The sequence below is a fragment of the Corvus kubaryi genome, unplaced genomic scaffold, assembly GCF_017639235.1.
Source record: "Corvus kubaryi isolate FWS band 111438036 unplaced genomic scaffold, C.kubaryi_AGA036_p1.0 37249, whole genome shotgun sequence".
In the NCBI taxonomy this organism is placed as follows: Eukaryota; Metazoa; Chordata; class Aves; order Passeriformes; family Corvidae; genus Corvus; species Corvus kubaryi.
In genome coordinates, this window is record NW_024581072.1 from 8,285,683 (window position 1) to 8,309,030 (window position 23,348).

Genomic DNA, 23,348 nt, shown 5'->3' on the forward strand with positions numbered 1-23,348 from the left:
TTATTCTGACTTGGTGCCTCCCACTGGTTTGTTTTCAAACTAGCACACTCTGCAAAGAGAAATATCAGTCACTAAAAAAGCGGCTTGTATACAAATGTATTCTGCAGAGGACGAGCTATGTGAGCTAAAAACCAAACTTGTGGAACTTCAAGGTAATTATAAAAAAAAAAAAAATTGTGGACCCGAGGCTACATCAGTCCCAAGTCATTAAAACAAGCAGAGACTTAATACCAGTTACTGTGTTTTTTGGAATTCTCTTCTCTTTCCCGTGTCTTCCTCATCTGCTGTTGTAAGCTTACAAGAGTTTACAAAACCCTTGCTGTCTCATGTGAATTAAACATAACCTGCTAAGATTATCAACCCCTTTTTGTCTCTTGCTCCTTACCTTCTGTTATTCCTTCCCTCAGTGTGTACAGAGTTGTAATTGAGGCGTCCCTCTCCACATCCTGCTTATCAGTGTGTCCAGAAGTTCTTCCTTTTACATTTCAGGGGGAAAAAAATAGATCTAGTCCTGTTTGTTTACGCTATTTCCGATGACTTTTTTTTCCCCCCAGGAGTTTCATCATACTGCTTTTTTCTTTTTTCTTTCATCTTTTCAAATGTTTCTAGCTTTTCATTGCTCATGTTTGGCTTCTTCATGTCACCTTTGTTTTTCTTTTTATACAAATAACATGTGCTATGACACTAGTATGTGGAAAGGAAGGGTTTTAGCTAGCCTTTTTTTCCCCTACTAGTTTCACATTCAGAAACTCAGATTTTTCTTAATCCTTCTCAAACAGAGAGAGTTTCTTGTACTTAAAAGCCAGGGACATGCATTTTTTGTTACCTAAGTTAGTATAATACCCTTTAAACTTCGTACAGGAGATGTATTTGTGAACCTTTGATGTTCACTGAGAAGACTGGAGCACTCCTCCTGGAGTTTGTAACCTTACAAGGATGGAAGGAGACACTGAAACTTGCAAGTGCACTTATAGTGCCAGATATTTTTTAAAGATAATAAGAAAAGCTGCACTTTCACTCATCTGGACAACACACAAATGATAAAAATCTTATGGTTAGTTGATATTTCTCAAACTGTTTTTTGTTTGTTCATTGGGGTTTTTTTCTGTTTTTGTTTTTATTGTGACAAAGGTCAAGGAAGCCAAATCATCCTGGTGTTGCTTCTCATTTCTTTTGCAGTTTGTAACTTACTGCTTCTTTTTCCTGGTCTCTTGGAGCCTTGCTCACCTTGTGTGGTGCTTTGATATGATCCCAACTTAGCTCCTTGGACAGAGAACCTCTCTTGTGCCCTGTCTTTAGTATTTTCTCCAAACTGTTTTTCTGCCGTTCTTATTGAGGCTTCACTTCCTGACGTCTGACAGGTCTTCCCCACTGTTTTGTCCACTAATTCTCTGTGTTTTCCCAACGTGTCTTTTCTGTTTGTTTCATCCTTCTCCAGCTAAGAAGGAATTTCAGAAGAACGGGATGAATTTGAAGTAAAAATCTATTAGAAAGTGCTGATGACAAAAATGCCAACATAGGTAGTTGTACTCAGTAACATAAAAAGCTAATACAAAAGATTTTGATCCAAAAGCCAGTTTGTGAAATGAAGCAAAGTTCTTAGTAAAACTGCTCATAGGAAAGGAAGTCTTCCTTGGCATTTAAACTTTCACAGAGAAAAGTATATGCAGTATTTCCCTATCTTGAGGCATTTGCTGGGCTGAAGATTTAAATCTCTTGAGCAGTAGTAAATTTCCCCAGAAAAGCCAAGCCTTTGCTCACTAGCCCAATATGCCTTAGGTTTTCCTAGAGTCCTTTGCATGTGGCAGGCGTCTGTCTTCACCGTTACTTAAATTGAACTCGAAATGAACTGAGAGAGACTAATGTATCAAATGGATATTTGGAAATAAGCCAGGCAAGTGTTACAGAACAGTGCTATTAAATTCCCCATGCTATAGAAGCCTCACTTAAAGCAGTTGACTTGAGTTCTTATTCCTTTCCAAGAGGAGAAGACCTTTAATTTGTAAAAATCTCCAAAGCATTTCTATGTCCTTGTGTGAAAGATGCTATAGGAACACAAAATATGATTGTTTCTATGTACTGCAACTGGAAGTGTTAATGTTTCACAGTGTATCACAATCCACAGAAGAACTTATGTTCCTTATACTTTTTTTTTCTGAACATGCTTATTTGCAGTGCTATTTATCTTTTTCTCTTTCTCTTCTTTTTTTTTTTTTGGTAAACAATAGTACTGAATGACAAACATAAACAGAAAGCAGCTGAGACTGAGAAACTGTTTAAAAGTGCTCAGTGGGAATGGGAAGAGGAGCAACAAAGACTTTCAAGGGAAAGGGATAATATTTGAAGACTATACTGTGCTGGAATGGAATTCCTCATCAGAGAAAAATCTGAAACAGAAAAGGCCTATCAGGTATGATGTACTAATAGATGGAAAATTCCATGAGATGCTGGCTGGAAGTTTTTTTGGTGCAAAGTGTGTGGTGGGTTGGGGTTTTTCTTGTTTAGAGGGAAAAAATCCCCCAAATAGCTAAATACTGCAGAACAGTTCTGAAGATTATAGCTTTTTAAAGTTACACTTAGTGTGTCATGCTGGTTTTGGGCTTTGATGGAATGTGTTGTGGCTATTTGTCATGGTAAACACCCAAACCAAGTTATCAGTACCTAGTGTTAGTGAAAAACAAAGGAGTTCATGGACAGGACCTAAGGTCCTTCTCAAAACAAGCAGAAACACAAGTAAATTTTCAGTCAAAGCTGATTCTTATAAGGGTAGGGCTGGATATAGGCTGTGAAGAAGGCTACTTTTAGATACAGTTTTCTTTTCAAAGTTCCCACGTGCAGCAGGGTAAGCTCTGAGTTCTGGCTAACAGTAAGTGGCTGAGTTATTTTGAGGAGGCTCTGGAAGGGCCTTGCCTTCTGTTGTGTACAGTGGTTTGTAGAAGCTTCCTTCAGAGTGTTTAATACTGCACCAAACGAACAGTGTTGAAAAAGTATGCTATGCCCTGTCAAATGATGTTTGTCCTCAGGAAAGGAGAAAAGGAGCAGTGGATGGCTCAGGACGTTGTGTTCTCTATCAGTTCCCTGTCAGTGTTCTCTGCCAGCAGTTGTAAAGGAAGGTTTTCTGTTGGTCAATGTATTAAAGCTACAAAATTGTTGGAAATCTAATTAACATGAACAGACTAAGATTGCCATGAGTACATCAAGCTCATTAAACAAGTCAGTGTGAGCTGTAGGATTCCAGAATCTTGAAGTCTCTGATTTCAGAAGTCTGTCAGAAGTCTTTCAGAACTTTCAAAACTCTTTGAAAGGACAATGTGATTCACTACTAGGTGCCAAACCCTAACCTGCCTTCATTAGTAAAAAATGTTCCATTTTCCCAGTTTGCTTTTGTAGCTGTTCCCCTGCCTATCACCCTACAGTTACGTTATGTATAGTTACAAAATTACAGGAAATAAGGAATGTTAAATCTGAACTTGACTGCATTAGTTGTTGCTTGAGAACTTACTTAAACTTGTCAGATAAATATCAGAAATATCTGGGTTTATAAATTATGACTTTGAATGTGTTGCAGTCTTTTGTGTTGTGTATTTACAGGCCTGATTTAAATCTTCTTTATTTATTCTGAGTTATAAAATGAAAGCCAGGGAGATTTAATTGTGGTCTTAATACATGCAGAGAAGTGGGATTCTGAGCACATGGGTGAATCCTGTCGGGGAAAAAATGCACTTCATGAACCACAGTTCTGAACTTGGCTGTGAAAATGCTGATGTAGGCATAGGGGTGGCATCACCTTGGAGTATTGAAATGTGTCCCTGGGACACGCAGGAAAAGCCACCCTCTCTGCTTTTGCAACAGGTTTGTGGTGAGCTCTGTTGGGTGTATCCTGGTCCAGGATGAGAGGTGTTGGGAGTTCCATAGGAAGGGCAATAGCATCACCTCGTGGTTAGGCAGGAGATCATATCCCTTCACGATTCTTTCCTTAGAATACTTGTGGGATTGTGTCGTTTACACATGGTTTAAAAAAAAAGAAAAAAAAAGACCAGCCGTGTTTTTCATGAGCAAATATATGCAAGTGACTACTGGGATGATATTAAACAATACTAAACCACTTCTGAAAAGTTCAGAAACTTCAAAATTCTGAAATCCTACGACTCATGTTGATTTGTTTAATGAGCTTGATGTATTCGTTGACAATTTTAGTTTGCTAATGTTAATTACATTTCCAGTATAAAATGTTTTAAAGTCTTTATGTAGTATTTTACAGCAAATGATCTGTTACTTATGTCACATTTTCCAGTCCACTTTGTTAGTATCTGGAAGAGTAACTTGAAGAAATAAATATTTCTATATCTTTCCAGGTATATATTTCTGTAGAAATGGTTGACTTTGTTTCAATTTTTAAATGTATTTATTTATTTATTTATTCGCATTCTGAAGGGAAGAGACCTGTCTTGGTGTACATGCAAAGATAGAGGATTAGCTTAAATTTAGTCCAAATTTAGTCCAAATTCATATGGGCTTTGGGGATTTTGTAGCAGTGACTCCATAGAGCTGCAGAGTCCAGTAATGTCAGTAATTCTCCCAATCTGTAGCATAGTTCAATTTCTGTATGCAGAAATGGAAGTGGGGACCAGCTTAGCTATTTTATTCTACTGAGAACTTCATATGTCATAATTTTTCAAGTAATTCAGTTTCTAGATGGAAGAAAATCCTTGTCAGAAAAGCCGAAATTAAAAGTATTTAGTCTGTGGGAGTAACTATTTCTGAAAACATCTGATTTGAAGTTTTAGCAATTAAAATCAAAACAAAATAGAACTTTTGTCCCTATGCATCATTTCACCAAATGCACCCTGTTTCTATCATTGCCACTGAGCTGGGAGAGAGAATAGATTGGAAGGGCTGTATTCTTTTAGGGAAAGATTTCCAGGGGAGATCTGGCTCTGATTTTAGTCAGAAGGTCATGCTCACAGTGATTTTTGGGCCAACACAGATTACTTGGTGGTGAATGAAAAGCATGTTTGCTGTTGGGTAAACACTTCTGTTGACATGTGCTGGCATCTTAGATGTTAGGATTTTAACAGCCTCTACCGACGCAGTCTCCACTCCTCTGTTGAACGATCTACTGCAATACTTTATCTTAGAAAAAGTACCTCTTGATGTATTTATTTATTAATTTACCTAGGTATCTTTAGGAAACGAATGCTGCCCTGAAAAACATGCGCAGGATATTGAGAGATATGGAGATAGAGCACAACGGCTGCAGTGAGATGCTGAGGCTCCAGGCCAACTATCTGGATTTCAAAGCTAAACAGCAGGAGAGGCTCATGAGGGAACTGGAGGTAAAGCTTTCTGCCGGCTGCTGGGAGTCTCAGCAAGCACTGGCACCTTGAGCAGTTTCATTTTTGAGGGATGGAACCTCCGATTTAGGCTATGAGTGCCTTGTGTTTGAGTAACAAAATGTAGAGCGTCTGTTTCTCAGGACAGGTGGATTCACAGGTGAATGCTGTGAGCCCGACTTGAGACTGGTGTTTGAACAGCAGATGGGAAAAGTTTTATGCCACTGGGAAAATACTCTTAGCAATATGGAGGTATAGGGGGAGTATTTGTGCAGGATTTGGATATATTTCTTTTAATTAACTATGTTAAGCAGATAAATCTTGTGGGAGGAGTCTTTTGGCTGATATTGCAGAGCAGGTTTGGTAAACTCTGTGCTGTTGCTGACTTTCTCTTTAATAGGCTTTCCATGGATCTCTGTGTCTCAGTTCTTTTCTTTTGTGAATGTATGAGATTATACAGAGTTTGAATTTATTGCCAACAGCTTTTAAAATTTTTATTTATTTATGTATTTATTTTTCTATTACTGTTACCCTCACTGAAGTGCTTAGAGTCAAGATTCAGTCTCACATACTTGCTACTTTGCTTTACTTGTCCAAAATCAATGACTTCACTTCTATCTATTTAACCTTAAGTGTGTCTGTCTTAAATGGCTTTTAGTAGTAACGAATTTTTCTTGACCATTGTTGCATCACTTGAAGGCAGGAGTCATTTTGGGGTTGTCTTGGTTTTGAAAGACAGGTGTCTGCTAAGGAAGGCAGAAGCCTCCTGAAGTGGCAGATATGACCCCTTTCCCTCTGAGTTATTATATTTTGAAATCAAGGGCCTTTAGGCAAAGATGTGGGAAATAGGAATAACAGTTCTTTACTCTATATATATATGTATATAACCAGTCAAACAAAACAACAACAACTATGGCAGTAACAGCGAACAATCACAAACCCAGTGCCAGCCTTCTCGGCTGTCGGGCCCTTTCCCCTCGGGTGCAGTTCCGCTCGCAGCCGGCAGGGGCGCTGGCGGCTCCCGGTGAGCAGGGCAGGTGCGATGGTTCCCCCGCGGCTGCAGGGGGCGCTCCGGAGCGAGCTCGGGGAGCACGCGGCACCGGTGCCCTGGGATCCCGGGAAGGGATGGGACAAAGGCTTCACAAACCGCTGGGCAGCCGATCCCGGACTCTCAGGAACAGCAGGCTGGAACGGCAGGCTGGAACGGCAGGCACAAACACAAACCCCGGGTGGCAGACGAGATGTATCCAAACGGGGAACCCCACGGAGGCCCAGGCAGGCAGGGTGAGCAGGGCTACAGCGTAGCGAAAGCTCGAAGCAGCAGCGGGGCAGGGCAGCCACAGCCCGGTTTCCAGCAGGGCAGGGAAAGCGGCTTTTGGGGTCCCGGCGTTGTTTCCAGCAGAAAGAAAAACGGCCGAAAAAAAAAGAAACAGCAGCTCCTTTCTCTGCAGCTTCTCTCTCCAGACGCTGAGAGCGAACTGACCCCACACCCAGGTGTAAACAAAGGAGTAGCCAGGCCCGCCCCATCCCCCTTTTTGTCTTTCTTAAGTACAGCTATTTGTCTCCTAGCAACATGCATATGGGAGAAAATTCCTTTAACAGGAAAAAACTAAAACTAAACTAAAACCCCAACAGGGGTGTATTGTTCATTTCAATTCAGTCGTCAGTCAAAGTGAAAAGATATTGTTCATAGTAAACAGTGTAGTTAAAATTGCATGCGAATTTCTATTATAGCAGTTCTGTAGTTACTGCTTTTGCTAAAAGCATTTTTTCAGATGAAATTCCTTGTCCAGGTCTTTATCTGGAGATAGGTATCTGTGACAATAAAAAATGCAGCAAGAACATAATCCTGCATCAATTTCTTTAACTAAACAGAAAATGTTATTTTAGTATTCTGGATATGTAATTTTTTATTTATTTATTAATATTATTTATTTTTATTTATTTATTGGTACGAGTTTTTGCAGTTCCAAGGTGCAAGTAGTTCAGATACCACAGGCTGGTTTATGGAGCCCTAATAAACTGAGCACATAAAGTTGTCTTTGTGTGGTGTTAACCATCTTTCTGGACTTAAATATTTTCAAAATGTACTTTTAGGCAGCTACAGTGAAAACAAAGAAGCTGGAGGAAAACACTGAAGCAGCACGAGTAGCACATTTGCAGTGTAAATACACTACAGAAATCATGCAGGTAACTTTTTATTAAATATTTGGTAGAAGTTTACAGTAAAACAGAAGATGAACTTGCAAAGTACAATCTTCCAAAATGCTAAGACTTCCTTGCTTAAGTGAAAACACCGAGTAGAGTTTTTGCAATGAGTTTCAAAATGGTAAAAGGTAACAGAAAAGTATATATTTTTAAGGTAACTTCCAAGTTATTAGAATAAATATTAACATGAAATATCACATTCTTATGTTTGAGAATTCAAAGTAGCATTGAAACAGTGAGGGGAAGGAAAATGTTTCACAATAGTTAGACTGTTAAAATGTCCTGTGCTGTATCTTTGGAATGAGCGCTTAGACAATTTTGGAGATACAGCGCATACATCCAACTTCTCTAGGTGTGAGAGTGAGAGATTGAATGCATCCTGAGACTGCAGTTTCCAATGTAATTAGTCAGAGTACATTTCAGCTTCAAAGTTATGACATCTGCAGTTACCAGTGAAGTTTGAATATGTAATAAAATGTAATATGTGTACTTGAATATTAAATTCTTGTAGTATTGAACTGTATCACACAGGGTTTGATCCCATAAAGCAGTTGGGGTTTCTTTTGAAAAACAAGTGTGAAAAACCTGTGTGATGATTGCTGAGTGATCTCGTGCTGACTAACAAACCCTTCACATTGGATTTTTGAAAAACGAAGTGAGAAAACAAAGAGGAATTTCATCTTTTTTTCTTGTGTTCTGAGGAACATAAGTAAGCATTGCCACTTCTTCAGTCAGTTAGTTTCTTATGACCTGCTCTGAGTACAGACACTTAGATTTCTGAAGTGATGATTAAACTAGCAGTGATGATTTAGTTTTCTTGATTCCCTCTCTACTTTTACAACATACAAAGGAACTGGGAGGGTAACATTCCTTGAAGTTAGAGATTTCTCTTTTATGAGTGAAGAACTGGTAAGGTTTTCTTCCTTGTTTATGTACATGAACAAGCTCCATATGAGCTTTGTTCTGAGTGCAAGTGTAGCTTTTACTGTTAATCTCACCCTTTCACGAGTCTACTTAAAAAATAGAATTCCCCTGGAAATTCTCAGTAATCTAAATAATTGAAAACAGGAAAATCCAAACACAATGAAAGGACAACAAAATGTGCTTTTGGTCAGCATATCTATTTCTCTCTGCTTTGAACTCTATGTATTACTACATTTTTAGATGTGTTCAACGCTTTCTAATTCTATATGGAATTAATAGAATATATTCACCCGTAAAAAGCAGAACAGGACAGTGTCTGCATTAAAGACCTTGAGAGTCTTTCCTAACTTCCTTTAACTGCTTTCTTATCACTTGGTAGTTAAGAATTCAAGAACTTGAAGATGCTTTGAATGCAGAGAAAGGTGGCAGCACAGAAGCTCTTTCAGTGCTAGCAAATACCAGGAAAGATTCCAGAGAAGTCAGAAAATGCACAAGGGAGAGAAAAACACTGTGTAAGTTTCCTTTTAAAGCCATTGTAAAATGGCAGTAGGCTGCTTAAGTACAACTCATAGTTTACATTCCCTACAGTTTTCAGTCAGCAGAAAGTCCAGTGCAACGCACCAAACGAAAGGTTCAGAACCTGGCAGTCCTTTAGTAACAGGTCCATATCAGTAACCACAGGTATTTTGGATAGGTACAGATAATAACTGGCCTGTTACAGATTATTTGTGGAAGCAAAAATTTTGAAAATCATAGTTTGGATAGGGTCCAGCCTCCAGTAGTGGTTGGGGTGAGTGTGAGAAAACATATCTGGCAGGTGTAGAAAAGACGGGTTTTCTAAATACGCTTATATTATTATGGAAACACTGTTTCCCACTTCAGGGAGCTAGATGAATCTCTAAGACTCCTGTCAAGAAGTTGTGTATCATTTATAGTGGGTAATCTTTGTTTTCAACTTTTGAATGGTTATAGAAAGCTTTAATTGGTAAAAAATATTGAAATGTGTGAGAGCAGATGAAATCACCTGGGATACGTTTCCTGCCCAGCACAGTCTGCTGTGTCTGTGGTAACAGAACTTGGGTGACCTCTCAATCAGTCTACGACTGTATGGGTCTGTACACACAGGTATTCTTGCTGACTTACACAAGGAGTAGTGGAGATCAGAAGAAACTGGTTTTCCTCCAAGAAAGGAAGTTTGTGGCTTGAGCGACTCATTGAATATTCATGGTTATGGAGGTGTTTTTAGTAAGATACTAGAACCTGAGCTATATTGCAAAAACCTTTGTCATCCTTTGCAAACATCAATTTTAAGTGAGCTTAAAATCAGGCTTTCCTGATACCATGCCTAAATACTCTGGCAATCTTTTAAAATTCTTCTTTGGATTCTTCTGTCTCCTTTACACTGTTGTTTGGCCGTGTAGTTTTCTCATCCAGTGCCTGTTTAGTCACGCCAGGCTCTTGATATACCCGTTTTCCTGACTGATACAGTACAAGAACTGATTAAAATTCTGGGTGGTCTGCTTTAGAAGTGATGCTAGAACAGAGTCAGGCATGTGGAGACCTTAGGAGCAAGAACTGTACTGGAAATCAGGGTTGATGATGCAAGATGTGACCCAGTCTCTCTGAAGAGAGCTATTGTATTAATTAAAATATGATTAATCCTGGTTTTTGTATGTAATTTTGAGGCCATATCCAAATCACCAATTGAATTTCATGACACGAGGCTTGGTAACAGAACATAAGCACTTGAAAAGTCTTTCTTAGGAGGAATATACATTTCTTCATTTAACAAAAAAAGGCAAGCAGCTTCAGAAGCCCTATTCATTGATTATCCCTTAAAAGAACATAGTGCATTTGACAAAAGTAATTTTGTTTAAAATGTCTTATTGAGGAAACTTTCCAGTTTACAAGGACAGCATATGCAAGGGAGAGAGGGGACAGATGAAAAGAAGAATATTGGAGACACCTCTGGAAGATTGGTGGGTGCCAGAACCAGCTTCAGCCTGCAGGAAGGCCCACTGGTAAGGAAAAAAGCCAGTGGCATGCGTTGTTTAGGTTTTCTTAAACATACTGTCAAAATATTTGAAGTGCTGAGGGTTTGCAGTGCTGTGCTGCGGAAGAACTCTGCCATTCTCTTACCTTGTTTGTTATTATGTTACCTTTTTTTAAAATTTAAAATGTGAATAAATGTAACCAACACTTTGGAGAAGCTAATTTGAAAATGTTTTTAAGAGATACCTGTCTGTTTAACTGAAGGATTGTTTGCAGGAAACAGTTATTTTAAAAGTACGGGTAAGTTGTACTTGCATTCCTAATCAAAAAGGCATTTTGTAGGTATGGAATATGATTTCTTGTGAAGAATGTTCTTTCTACCCAAAATTTTGTCGAGTTTTATTAGCTACCGTTGTAGAAACATTTATTTCTATTTCATACAACCTTTTTGTTTTAGTGCAAATATTTGACTGTAAAAATTGCTTGAAATTTGCTTGTTTGAAGGTGGCAAAGAAGAGGGAATTTTTTGTTGTTTTGTTTGTTTGTTTGCTTGTTTTGCTGTGGATTTGGCACATTGGATGTATTTCACTGGATTATTTTTTGAAATATTTCTCCTCTTACATGACCACTTTCGACCTTTCTACTGTCTTTATCCAACTACACCTTGAGTAACAATTTTGCCATCTTTTTGCATAGCAGCAGGGACAAAGGAAAGATCTTAGTATATCTAGAAAATCTCTCCTTTCATTGTGTGGTAACATTTGCTCTACTTCTACTCTTAGCAATATAAACTTCTTTTTGGTGCTGGCTTGGAAATTTCTCCTCTTTCTCTCTCAGAGCTCTGAGTATGGAAGGTAAATATGGTCTGTTCCCTGCTGACAGGAGCAGAGACCTGCGTCAGAGGGTCATCAGATTTGTAGGTGCCTTTGTTCAGTTGATGGAGTTATTCCACACTTTGTCTTAGTGTTATCCATGGCCCAGGCAGATCTGTAGTTAATAAAATGAAAAAAAATGAAATCATAATCTTGTTTTTTCTTTCTGGGAGAATAACAGCTTCTTCTATGTAAGCATTGATGTATTAAAAGACATTTGCTGGCCTAGTTAGCCTGAAAAAATAATTTCATCAGGCACAAAAGGAATACAAAGAGATAAGAGCAACTGTCTGCCCTAACTACAGGCAGTAATGATTGTTATTTATAACTACAAAACACAATTACAAGCTGAAAATGTTCTGCTAGAAACCTTAAGTGCTTGCTAGCTGTTGCTGTGGTAAGAGTTTTCCCTTTTGATTTGTATTCCTTAGTAAAATATATGTTATACGTGACAAAAATTCAGGACAAAATCCCATTCATGATCAAGATCTGTTCTGGTAATGGAAACAGTATTTCATGGTGTACTCAAAATTATTGTTATTGTTACTGAAAAGTAAAAAAAATAATATCTATACAATCCATGCAAAACAAATTTTTTAAAGAGTTGAGAGTTTGTTGTGCTGCCAAGCCAACTGGACAATTTTCTGTGCGCTGCACAGGTGTTGGAAGTGGGCACAGTTTGAATGCACCTGGAAGTATTAACATGGGTGAATGAATTGCATCCACTAAGAGCGTGGAAATTTTTATCTGTGTCAGGTCGTGGTTGTGGCCCCTGCAGGACTGGGATTTGTTTCCATGCTTTATTTACATACTGTGTCTAATGAGATACATTTTGTGAAATCTGTTTTCTTGTTCTGCTGTAATATTATGCAATATTATGACTGACATTATTAGAAATGAATTGAGGAAGCTTGTAAAGCTCTGAGAATGAGCTTCGAGGGTTTGTTTTCTGCTGCACGTGGCACCTACTACTACACGTATGATGCATCTCTTTTGATTTTAACATTGCCCAGATACAACAACTGATGTTTCTTTGTGTTCCAGGAGCAGCTGCCCATCCTCCTTGACTTATACTGGAGTATGGCACACAGCTGTGCGCTGGCCAGACAGCCAGACCGTCCCCTGGATGAGTTATCTGTGACAGAGTTTTGCACACTTCTGTGTGAGAATATTGAAGCCCTGATCGCGAACTTCCACAAGGCTAACGAGAGGGTAATGTCCCCAGGCACCAGCGGCCTCTGCTGAGCTCAGAGACGCTTGTTCACGTTAAAAAGGGCCTGATGTTCATCCCTCCAAAAGGACTTGGATGTTAACAAATGAATACTATTAATTATGGCTTGTCCACTGCTCAGTTTGATGCTGTTGCCGTGGGCATTTAGATGTGACTGGAGTGCGTATCAAGTCTCTCAGTGCCCTTTTCTGTGCAGGACATTCAGATAGGACAATCCGATATCAGCCACAGGGTACTAATTAAAAGAAAATAAATTCATTGTAGTGATGAGGAAATTCACAGAATGTAGCCATTTGCAGTCATAAAGCAAGTCTTTATTTTACAATAATCCAGAGGCAAAACACACTTGCTCCAGGAATACCATCTTTAAATTCTGAGTTTATGATTCAGATGTACTATTTGAAAGAATGTCAGTGTGGGGGTTTTCTGTTTAATTGTAACTTTTGGATTATGGCTTTTGTATTCAGAAACACAGTAGGAAATACCTATCATAAAACATGTCAATATTTGGGTGAAGGAGGAGCTGTACGTTTCTGAGTGATCCATCTGGAAGTATCTTGCAGATACTTTCTAGTAACAAAGTGTAGGTGTGTGCATTTGGAGATGATTGTTGGCTCGATTCATTCCTCCATGTAGTTTGCATGGGAGGTGCAGTGTTAAACCACAAGAGTGAATCCCTTCACGCTTGTTGAAAACACATCGTGAACTTACGAGCTACTTGTAAGGAAAAGATTCTCTATGCTAAAGTTCCCTGAAACGGTTTCAAAACTTACTAATAATTTGGAATGCCTTGGCTTTTCAACAACAAAAAAAGCCCCCAACAAATGAACAAAAAAATTAAAGGCTGTTTGTAAATTCTTGTTTGCAATCATTACAAACTTACAAAAGACTGGTGTACTTGGATTGCTAATTTGCGAATTTACTAAAATTTAATACAATTAAAAAAAAAAAAAGTGTTCAGGTTCAGGTTTCCTAGAAAGAAGGTGACAAACATCTGCAAGGAGGTATAAGGATGGCCTTATACCGTGACCAAACAAAATACTTTATTTCAAGATATATTTAAGTTTTGTTTTGAGATACAAGTAATTGATCTGTGATGAAGGGGTTTTACTTAGTTTTAATAAACATATTGAAGAAATGACTATGTAGATTTTATGCTGGAATAGTCTGTGCTTAACTTAAAGTGAAAAGGTAAATAATAATTTCTTCTCAAATTCTTGTCACACAGATAGCTCACCTAGAATATATCTGTAAGCACAAGACTACCACTATGAACGATCCTCAGCAGAATCAGGAGGGTACTTTTGAGAAAATGTCTGAACAGTTAAAAGCACAGGAACACTGATGGCAGAAAGAAAAGCAGTATCTTGAACAGCAGTACTCAAATCTCCTCGCAGAAGCTCGTGCAAGAGCACAGGTATGGTGCTGTGAATTTGTAATTTTTTCTTTTCTTGTAAACATGTAATGGATTATTTTAGTAGTTTAAGCCCCTTAGCAGGTGAAGGTCATTTGGGAATTATAATATTTTTTTAAAGTAAAGAAAAAAATACAACAAAGCAACCCAGCACTGTGCTAATGTTAACATCACTTCAAATAAGAAATAAATTACTTTTTTAAAGAGTTCTGAAGAGAATTTGGTCTACAGCCCAAATTCAGAAGCCTGATTTGGTCTACAGTTGGTAGTATTTTTTTTCCTGAGAACGTTAAAGCTGTAAGATTGAATTTGCTTGTTTTAAGAATTACTGGGAGCAGCAGGTATTTTTTGAGCATCATGATTTGCAGAGATTGTATAGAGTAACAGTAATGTGGTATCACCTGCAAATAAATTCAGTTACTATTAATATATGTACCAACCTTAAGAACAGTGGTAGATTTCAACAGCGTTAAGCGACTCTGTTTTACTGATACTACGGTGAAAAGGGGTTTAAAAGTGTAAAGGTGTCACTGCTTGTCAGATGAGTTATTTGCAATCCAAAATGTTCCCTGTTATTCCACAACCACCATTCACTGTCTTTAGCATCACATTCCTTCACACCTGTTTCAACTAGAAGTGTTGTGAATAAAGGAAATAGATGGGCCTTCTTACTTGTGACTTACTGCAACTTACTTCCTCAGAATAATGCTGTTGTATTTGATGCGGATTTCAGGACTAGAAGTCTTTGCACACTGAAAAATGTATTTATTCTATCTAGTTTCATGTTTGTTTCAGCCTCCTTCCTTTTTTTCCTCTAGTTTACACTGACTTTCTGCTTGGTAGAGCAACATTCTTTCTGAAATTGGAGGATGTAATTAGTATTGTTACATCAAATCATAAAACTGTATTGTGGGCACACAGGTGGTGTTGGACCTTCTGTGAGCTATCACCATATTGGTGGATTGTTGTCAGAAATCAGGAGTCCATTTGCAGTTGATGATCATGCAGATTTTCCTCATCCTGTTCATTTGGTTTCATACATCTGATTCTGTAACTGTTCACTAGAAGAGATGCTTTCATCACCATCATTGCTAACAATTTTTGCTCCTTTAATGCATCATTTGAATGGGAAGAGTGACCATTTTCTTCTAGCTGTTGTCTAGGTAAAAACCATCTAGTTAATATTTCTTCCATTTTTGTTTGGTTTGTTTCTCTTTCTGTCACAGGGATGTGAACAAACAGCACAGAAAAACAGGCAAAAACTCTATAGCCTTGAGCAAATCTGGGAGAAACTGGTCCATGAGAATGCTTCTGTGAGAAATATGTTAGCAAAGGCTCGGAAGGAGTGTTCATCTCTGCTGGCAGCCTGTGCGCTGCTGTCAGGGGCCCTGTGTCCTCTCTATGGGCAACTGTGTGTGATGTCTTCCAAAAGGGACCTTCTCCAGGACCAGGTGAACCTCCATGGCTTAGTGAACCAGAAGATCGGGAGCCTCCTTTGTGCTCTCCCAACCAGTGTGGAGAACCATCAAGATGAAGCAAGGCTGAGGCAGAGAAGAGCCAAAGTCCTCGTTTATGTGTTCTGAAGAGCCGTGATTGCAGTTCTGGCCTCTAACAGGCTTAGACTTCTAGCCCAGCATTCTTCCTCCCTTTTCATCTGGACAGATGGCTCAAGAGGAAGCACTGGAATTCGAGTTTGTGTAGGGGAATCCAGAGGCAGGCGTAATGTGTCATGTAAGTGAATTGTTCTTAATTACATGGTCAGTGAATAACAAAGAGCATTATCATTATTAATTGGTATTACTCAGGCATAAAGAGATATTTAGTGACATTTTGACAAATAAAATTTATGGATTTTTGTTTTTATGTTTCTTGACAAATGTATTTCACTCTTAAGAGGAAATGCCTAGTCTGTTAAACGTTGCAAGTAAAATTGCAAATACACACATGAACTCTCAGTATCTGATAGCCTTGAGGTTTGCAATATGGATTTCAGAACTAGGTGCTACTGCATCTTCTTTGTGGTAATATCTGGCAATGTTCCCAAACAATTAACCATCAACTTTTTTTAAAAAAGGTATTTCCTCTTATTAATAATTTTTAATATTTATTTCCTACTAAAAGCCACAAAAAATTGCTTTCTGATTCAGGTAAAATATTAGCACATATATTATTATAATTTACTTTAGAGATTATGTCTACTTGTCCCTTTCTGCTGCCAGATCAGTTTATGCTTCCCCCTAGAAGAATAAACGGTATCAAAAATGTTTCGCAAATTAGAAGATTCATCTACTTTTTTTTCCCCCAGTAGTTCTGGAAGGATGTTTAATGCAGTCTAAACTGTCCTGATTAATTTGTGGCTTCTGTGCTTATTTTTGGTGAATTCCTGAAAGAGCTGGAGATAGCAGTGTGCCATATCTTAGTGGTTCAGTTATCCTGCTAGCTGCAATTGTGTTCCACAGGTTTTGAAGAGGAAGGAGGTTACTGTATTGAAGCACTTGACTGGTTGACTAGCTCCAACCTCTATACTGCAATAATCAGCTCTGTCTCAACTGCAGGATGTTCTCAACAAGCCAGGTAATTTTAACAGTGTATTGTTGTAGCAGAAATATATTAAAAATAAAAAAATAAATCAGGGTGATCACATAGTTTCCATTTTTACAATTTTATCTAAACTATTCTGGATCATATCTCTGAATAGATATTTCTGAATATTATGATAGACATCTTTGACTAGAGATGATATCCTGAGCTAGTCAATCCAAATTTTAGTGGGGCTGTTTCCCTGAAGGAGTAACGTTATGGCAGGGGAAAGTAATAACCCTCTTCTACAGTCTCTGAACGATCATATCCCTTCTGTTGGAACAGATTCATTTTCTTTAATGGCTGATAAGATATTTTATCCTTTTGGTATATAGAGCCATGGAAGCAGAAGGCTGGAGAGTGTGTCTGGAGTTTATTTGCAGTGAGAACTGGTATAGGTTCCCTTGGTTCATCTGCATTGCTGCCACCCTTGGTTCTTTGTTAACCTGTAGTTGTAGTGTCCAAACTTTTCTGTCACAGAAAAAAGGATATTAGAGGAGGGATAATTTATATGAATAAAGGGAAATAGCAGGACAGAGACGAGGTGATGCATTTTCCAGAAGGCTAATCACAGAATCTGTATAAAAGTTGCCAATGAATCAAATGTGTTTAGGTTCGGTTCCAGGCACTTTCTTTTTTGATCATGCTGTTTTCAATAACTTGAGTTCATATCCTTACAGAGCAAAGTTTGAACTGTGTTTCAGATTCGGTGTTCTATGCTTCAGAATATTTACAGGTTCCATCCTGTATAATTGAAAAAGAATCGCATATTACAAGACACTGGAACTAATAACCTGCTTGATCTTTCCTTTTTGTTGTTGTCTCTTAAAGATCCAGAGTCCTGGCTTTCTGGAGACTCACTTATCAGTGCAGCCAGGAACTCCTTTGCAAAACTGATGGGCAATCGGAGCATAGTGATGGAGGCAGCTCAAGTGAACCCTTGCAGGTGCACCGCTTACCTGGAGAGGGACCCCCTGATACAGAGGCTGGCTTGTGGACTCCACAGAGTAAATGCCCAGGCCCTGGAAGTTGGATTGTATGACAGACTGCCCACTACAGTAAGCAGATTTACAGTTCTCCTTCATGGAAACAGAAGGCTTACAGTAACAGTGAAGCTGTCTTGATAGCACCATTTATTTAGTTTCAGGCTGGTTATGAGTCCTTGACAATGAAATACCACTATATGGACACTCAGAAGTTGATTCTCATACATTAGGGTGTGAAGAGGTCTTTTATTGACAAAGAATTTTTGGAAGAGGTTTAGTCTACCCAAGTAAAATATTTTTTCAAGTTCTATCAGAACTGTATTAGGTTATAAGAACAAATTTTCTTTTGGCTTGATGTAAATGTTAGGGTTGTTTTTTATTATTCTTTTCTATTTTCTTGTGTTTACCATCCTTTCTTTCAGTAAAGATAACCTTCTTGCCTTTAACCAAAATGAAAGGATAAACTCTTTCTCTCATAACCCTGTCATTTATTGTAGACTTCAGGTGAAAATAGTACTTCCTTGCAAACAGAATTTGCAGTAACCCTTGGTAGGTTCAAACTTTTGCCCTTGCGTACGTCTTTCAGAGAGGGAGGAAAAAATGATAGTTTTGTCTGAATTTTCTTGGGTCTCAAATATGATTTATTTTATTGCTAAAATAGCAGATTTTCTATCACATGAATTTGTTCGTTTGCTGACAGAGAAACGTAGCAATCTTGCAGCAAGACGTATTTGAATTTTCACGAAGGCTTCGTACAGTGGAGGTGGAGTGCCGCTCACTGAATGTGCAGCTTGCAGAATTCAAATGGACTTTCAGTGAGATGCAAGAGGATGCTGACAAAGCCCACAAACTGCAGGAGCAACTAAATGCACTTCAGCGTGTAAGTATATTTGATTTGGAGACTCTCTTCCTTAAAAGAGATTCTGCTTTCTATGCAATTTTTGATTTGTGTTCTTCTGAAAAACAAGCATAAAATTATTAACAGAATTTTCCAGTAAACTTACCTTGTAAATGTAACTAAACTAGAAGTCAGTTGTATTTAGAAATACCCCTTTTCCACAGGAGTTTCCTTTTGATTTGTAGAAGGAGGTATCCTGTATAAATTACAGTTTGTTCTTCAGCAATCCAGGTTCTCCATTTGTTGGAAATGTTGATGTGATTTATGTATCCAAAAAGAAGATCTCACTTCAACCGAATAAAGTCAGCTGGAATGAGGGTATTCAACAAGAATGTTCATGAGAAGTTCATGAAACATAAATACAGCAATTTGAACTCTGCATGGATATTGATGAATGTTGTGATAAATAAAATACAAATTGTTGTGGGTCTGTTTCCCTGAAGAAGTAACTTTATGGCAGGGAAAAAAAGCCTTTTCCTACATTCTCGTTAGCACAAATGCACCAAATTCCCCCGAGTCTTTTGCTGTTGCTGATTGATTTACTGAAGCACTGTGGATTCCCTAATCTGAAGCCTAGTTGGTAGAACCTGTCAGTGTGTCCCAATCCAAACACTTCCAAGCAGAGATTATCTGCTAGATGATGTCCCGCCCATCATCCTCCCTGTTCCTAGGTGGTAAAATGGATTTTTTTTTTTTTAACTCAAAAACATGTAATCATCTTCAGTTTTGTTCTCAACAGGTTTTATTCCCTTAGAGTTTTGGGACAGTTAGATGAAAATTGTCACAATTTAGATTGCAGTTCAAATGCAGGTGATGACTTTTCTTGAAGAATTATTTCTTCTTTCTGGAGCAGTTTTTGGAGGAGAAAAAGAGTCCACAAAGGTGTTTTCAAGGGATAATAAGCTATCCACTAAAATTTTGGACATTGATCTGCATATTTTTCCTTCTAAATACTGAAGTTTTGCATCCTAGGGTGCTAATTTGAATAGAATAATGAATGGCAAGACTTTACATGAATGTTCTTTATAAAAAATACAGTAATTAACAGGTCTGCCATTCTGTTGTTCAGTGATCTGTCTTCATGTTAAAAGGCCTCAATACTAATCCTGAGCATGCGTTTGTTTTAGAATTTGGTATGTTTGCAAGTGGAACTCAGAAAGTCAGTTAGGGAAACCAGTGAATATAGTTACAGGATCAGACACAACTTATTTATCTTTCCAGAGAATAATCACCCAAGACAATATACACGAGGAATTAGATAATGCTTTGCAGCGTGAGCATGAGGCAAAACTACTTTTACAAGAACACGAGTGATGGCTTCAGGAGTTAAGTAATAGACTAGAAGTGCACGCCACTGCAGACACAGATAGAAGCCAAGACTTCAATGTGTCTCTAAAGGTAAGATTATTCTGAAATAGTCACCAGAATTTTACCTTTTGTTAAAGAAGCCAAAGAGTGCAGTCCTTGTGCTAATAAAATCATGGGAGTAAATACACACGTACTGCTCAGTCTGCTGGAATTTTAGGCTACTCGGAAAACACTTCAAAGATTTTTTTTTTTTTAGCTATAGATATTTTTGTTTTAAAAATTTAAGAAAATCTTCAGTGAGGTTTGTGGGTTTTTTTGCCTACAATAATTTTGTTTTCTAAAACACCCTTGTACATAGCAAACATAATAAAAACTGGGGGTGTTCTGAGTCAGTAATGCTTTTGCTACGAAATTCATAAAACCTTAGTATGCAGTGGCCCAAATCTACTTCACAGTCAATTTGTCTTTCACACTGGTCAGTAGCCAGTGGTATAAAATAAAGTTTATTTGGGCTGACGAGTAACTCTGCTCTCTGTCTGCTGGCAGAGCCTCTCTGAGGCATCGGAGGAGATGAGGAGAAGAGACAGACTTCTGAATCACCAGAAGAGACTCCTTAAAGACGTGGTGCAGGACCGGCAGCGGCTGCTGGAGTCTCTCCAGGAGGCAGAACGTGACCTCCACAAGACAGCAAAGTGAGCACTGGGGCCTGGGGGACGTCACTTAAAATGGGTAAAAATTTCAATGCCTACTTCCATGGGTAGGGTTTTAGATCTGGCCAGTGTAAGGCTAGAAGACAAAAGTATATCTGCCTCTTTTTTTGAAATCCAGGGATAGTCTTCTAAAGAGAAAAGTGTTAGTTCAAGATACTAGGTGATGAATTTTCTGCAGTTATCCCATAATAGTGCTCCAAATTCTGGGTGCTGAAATAACGGGCAAACAAAATGCCTGTGCTGTCTTACTGCTCTGACAACATCTCTTTGGCAGATCCTTAAGGTTCTGCTTATTTAAGAAATGATTGATTGTTCTCTGTGTTTCCACACCATCTTTTTATAGACAGATACAATTTATTGATAGTAAATACAGGAGTATCAGCTAGGTGACAGGTCTTAGCTGCCAAAAGAACTGAAACCCAGGACCTAGCCTTTCCTGAGGGACAGGATAGATCTTACAGCTGATCTCAGAGAGTTTTGGATTTAGACACTAACCCCACGCTATTTACACAATAACCTGGCGTGGAAGGAAAGGCTTAGGCACCAGTCTTGAAAAGATTGGTAGTCAAAAGGAGCCCCCTTAATTTGAAGGAGCTTACTACTAACCTATTCTTACAGTTATATGATCAGATAAAAAATTAAATCCTTGCAGACTTTGTTTTCTAATACTTATCATACTGTGAAGTATGTTTTATGAATATTGTTGGTCCATGGCTAGGATCTAAAAAAATTTTATTTAATTAAAATTTCTTATTATGCCTGGAATCATTCAACCTCTGAAGAACAACATCTGAGGAGCTTTAAGGGTTTTATGCACCAGGGAAATAATGCAATTCGTATAGTCCTCAATGAAATGTTTAACAATCTAATTAAAATGACAAAAGTTATTTGGTATGATTAGATCAAAGCAGGTGTGACCTACAGAAGGTTTGTTCTAGAAAGCTTGCCCTTTTCACCCTGCCCCAATCTATTTTGGACGCTTTAGTAAAGATCATTCCTTCTGGCCATACATATATCCAAAAAAGGTTATTTTAATGTGAAGTGGCTTTTTCTCTCTGTATATAGCAGTTGAACATTAACAAAGAAATCTTGTCTTCCCTTCATTGTTCTAGCAACTCTTCACAAGAAATGGGGGTTTTTTTCTGCCGTTGGAACATAAAAGTGAAGTAGGTGAAATAAACAGAATCTGTCAGTGTTTTCCAATACAAGATAGCACCATCCTGCTAGTCTTTTTATGCCCTCTATCTCCAAGCCATGATAGTTGTTCATTGATAGGCCTGTAGTTACATCTGTTTTAATTGCTTCTCCTCAACAGAAGCATCTCTAATATGGAAATGCACCAAACAGTGGTACATGAACTATTTTTAGGGTTTGCATTGGAGATCTGAAAGAGAGACAGAAAATCCTAACAGTTTGAGTTACCAACAGTTATTTTCTAAGACATGACAATCATAAAGTAGCAGAAGATTAATTTCTACTGATGCCTTAGGTTTTAACTTTTATATTTTTCAAATCCTGTACTGCTTAGTGTGTAAGTCTGAAGTTTCTTGTAACCTGTTAATTTCTGCTCTCTCATGCTAGGTAGACATAACATAGCCTCTTCAGACTTTGTCTTCAAGGACATCCAGACCGTCCTAGGCCCAAAAAGTATAAACCAAAAGCCCTTGAGAGGGGGGCAAGCTGAGGGGAAATTACATCATTAAACGAAAGCTTTAATTGGAGAATTAACCCTGATATACAAATGAACCAAACCTATGAAAGTGTGAAGAGCTTGTGACCTGTCGTCCAGCTTGGGGTCCATTTTGAGAATAGCCTCTGGCTCTGTAGGGTATACTTTTGAAGGCTTTTCAAATAAATAGCTACCTTTGTTCCCTTACTCCTGTCTAGTCTCTTTTTGTAGGTGGCCTCTCAAGGCATCAGTTCTTTGGCACCCCAGATGAAACAATGAGGCTTCTGAGGCTTCACTACATTGGTAGCACTTCAGTTCTATAAAGTTACTCCATTGTTCTTGTTTTTTTTTCTTTTCTTTTCTAATAGAGACAAAGAGTTGCTCATTGATCATATGAAAGCTGTGCATGCCACCCTGACTGAGGTAAGAATTTGAAGTCTTCCCTTTGGTTTGTGTTTCCAAAGACACCAAAGCCTTAGAATTGCTTATTCGCAGGGGGGGAGAGAAGTTGTTCTAAAGCAACTTCCTTTCCTTAGGGTTGAAGTTTCCTCCCTCAACTTCTTCCATCTTAAAAAACCACAGTGAAATGAAATGCAAGTTAGTAGTAGACAAACAACTTATTCTAAATGTAGAAGTTATGACAAAATTCACTTTCCTTCCCTCACTGAGCACTATTTCTGGTTGCTAAGTGAAGACTAATGGAACACACCAAAAATTGGCAATTGTTCTGGAGTTCACTCCCTACTGAGTAAGGTGAGGTCACATACATGGTGGCCATAAAACATTTGGCTTTGTGTCTGCTACTTTGACCTCTAAAACATCATAAATAGGAAAAGAAAAGGCAGTAAGTCATAATCTGTGGTCAGAAACTTTCATGATATTTTTTTAAAGCATATTTTAAATTTGGTAATAATCTCAAGTTGTCTCTCTGACTTGTACAATTGTGCCCTAATGTAGGACTATTCGAAGGTCCAACAAAGCTCTATGTATTAATTATTTAGAAGAAAGGACTATTTTCCTTTATAGCTCTAATGGCAGATTGTTTTATAACTGTTTTTAATCTACAGCAGCACAGAGCAGAAGAAGTGTTTTCATTACCTTGGAGTGTCAATTTCCCCTACTACATCTTTAATTCCTAGCTACATGGGAATCTGTCATAGGTTAGCAAGCATAGTCCCGGAAGGGACGTCCTTGCTAAGGGGTGCTTACAGTTTCCTCTGGGA

General features: G+C 38.2%; 1 pseudogene; it reads left to right on the plus strand.

Annotated features, from left to right (window-relative positions):
• LOC121662340 overlaps positions 1-23,342 on the plus strand; it is a 23,450-nt pseudogene extending 108 nt beyond the window's left edge.
• Positions 23,343-23,348: the final 6 nt, after the last annotated feature.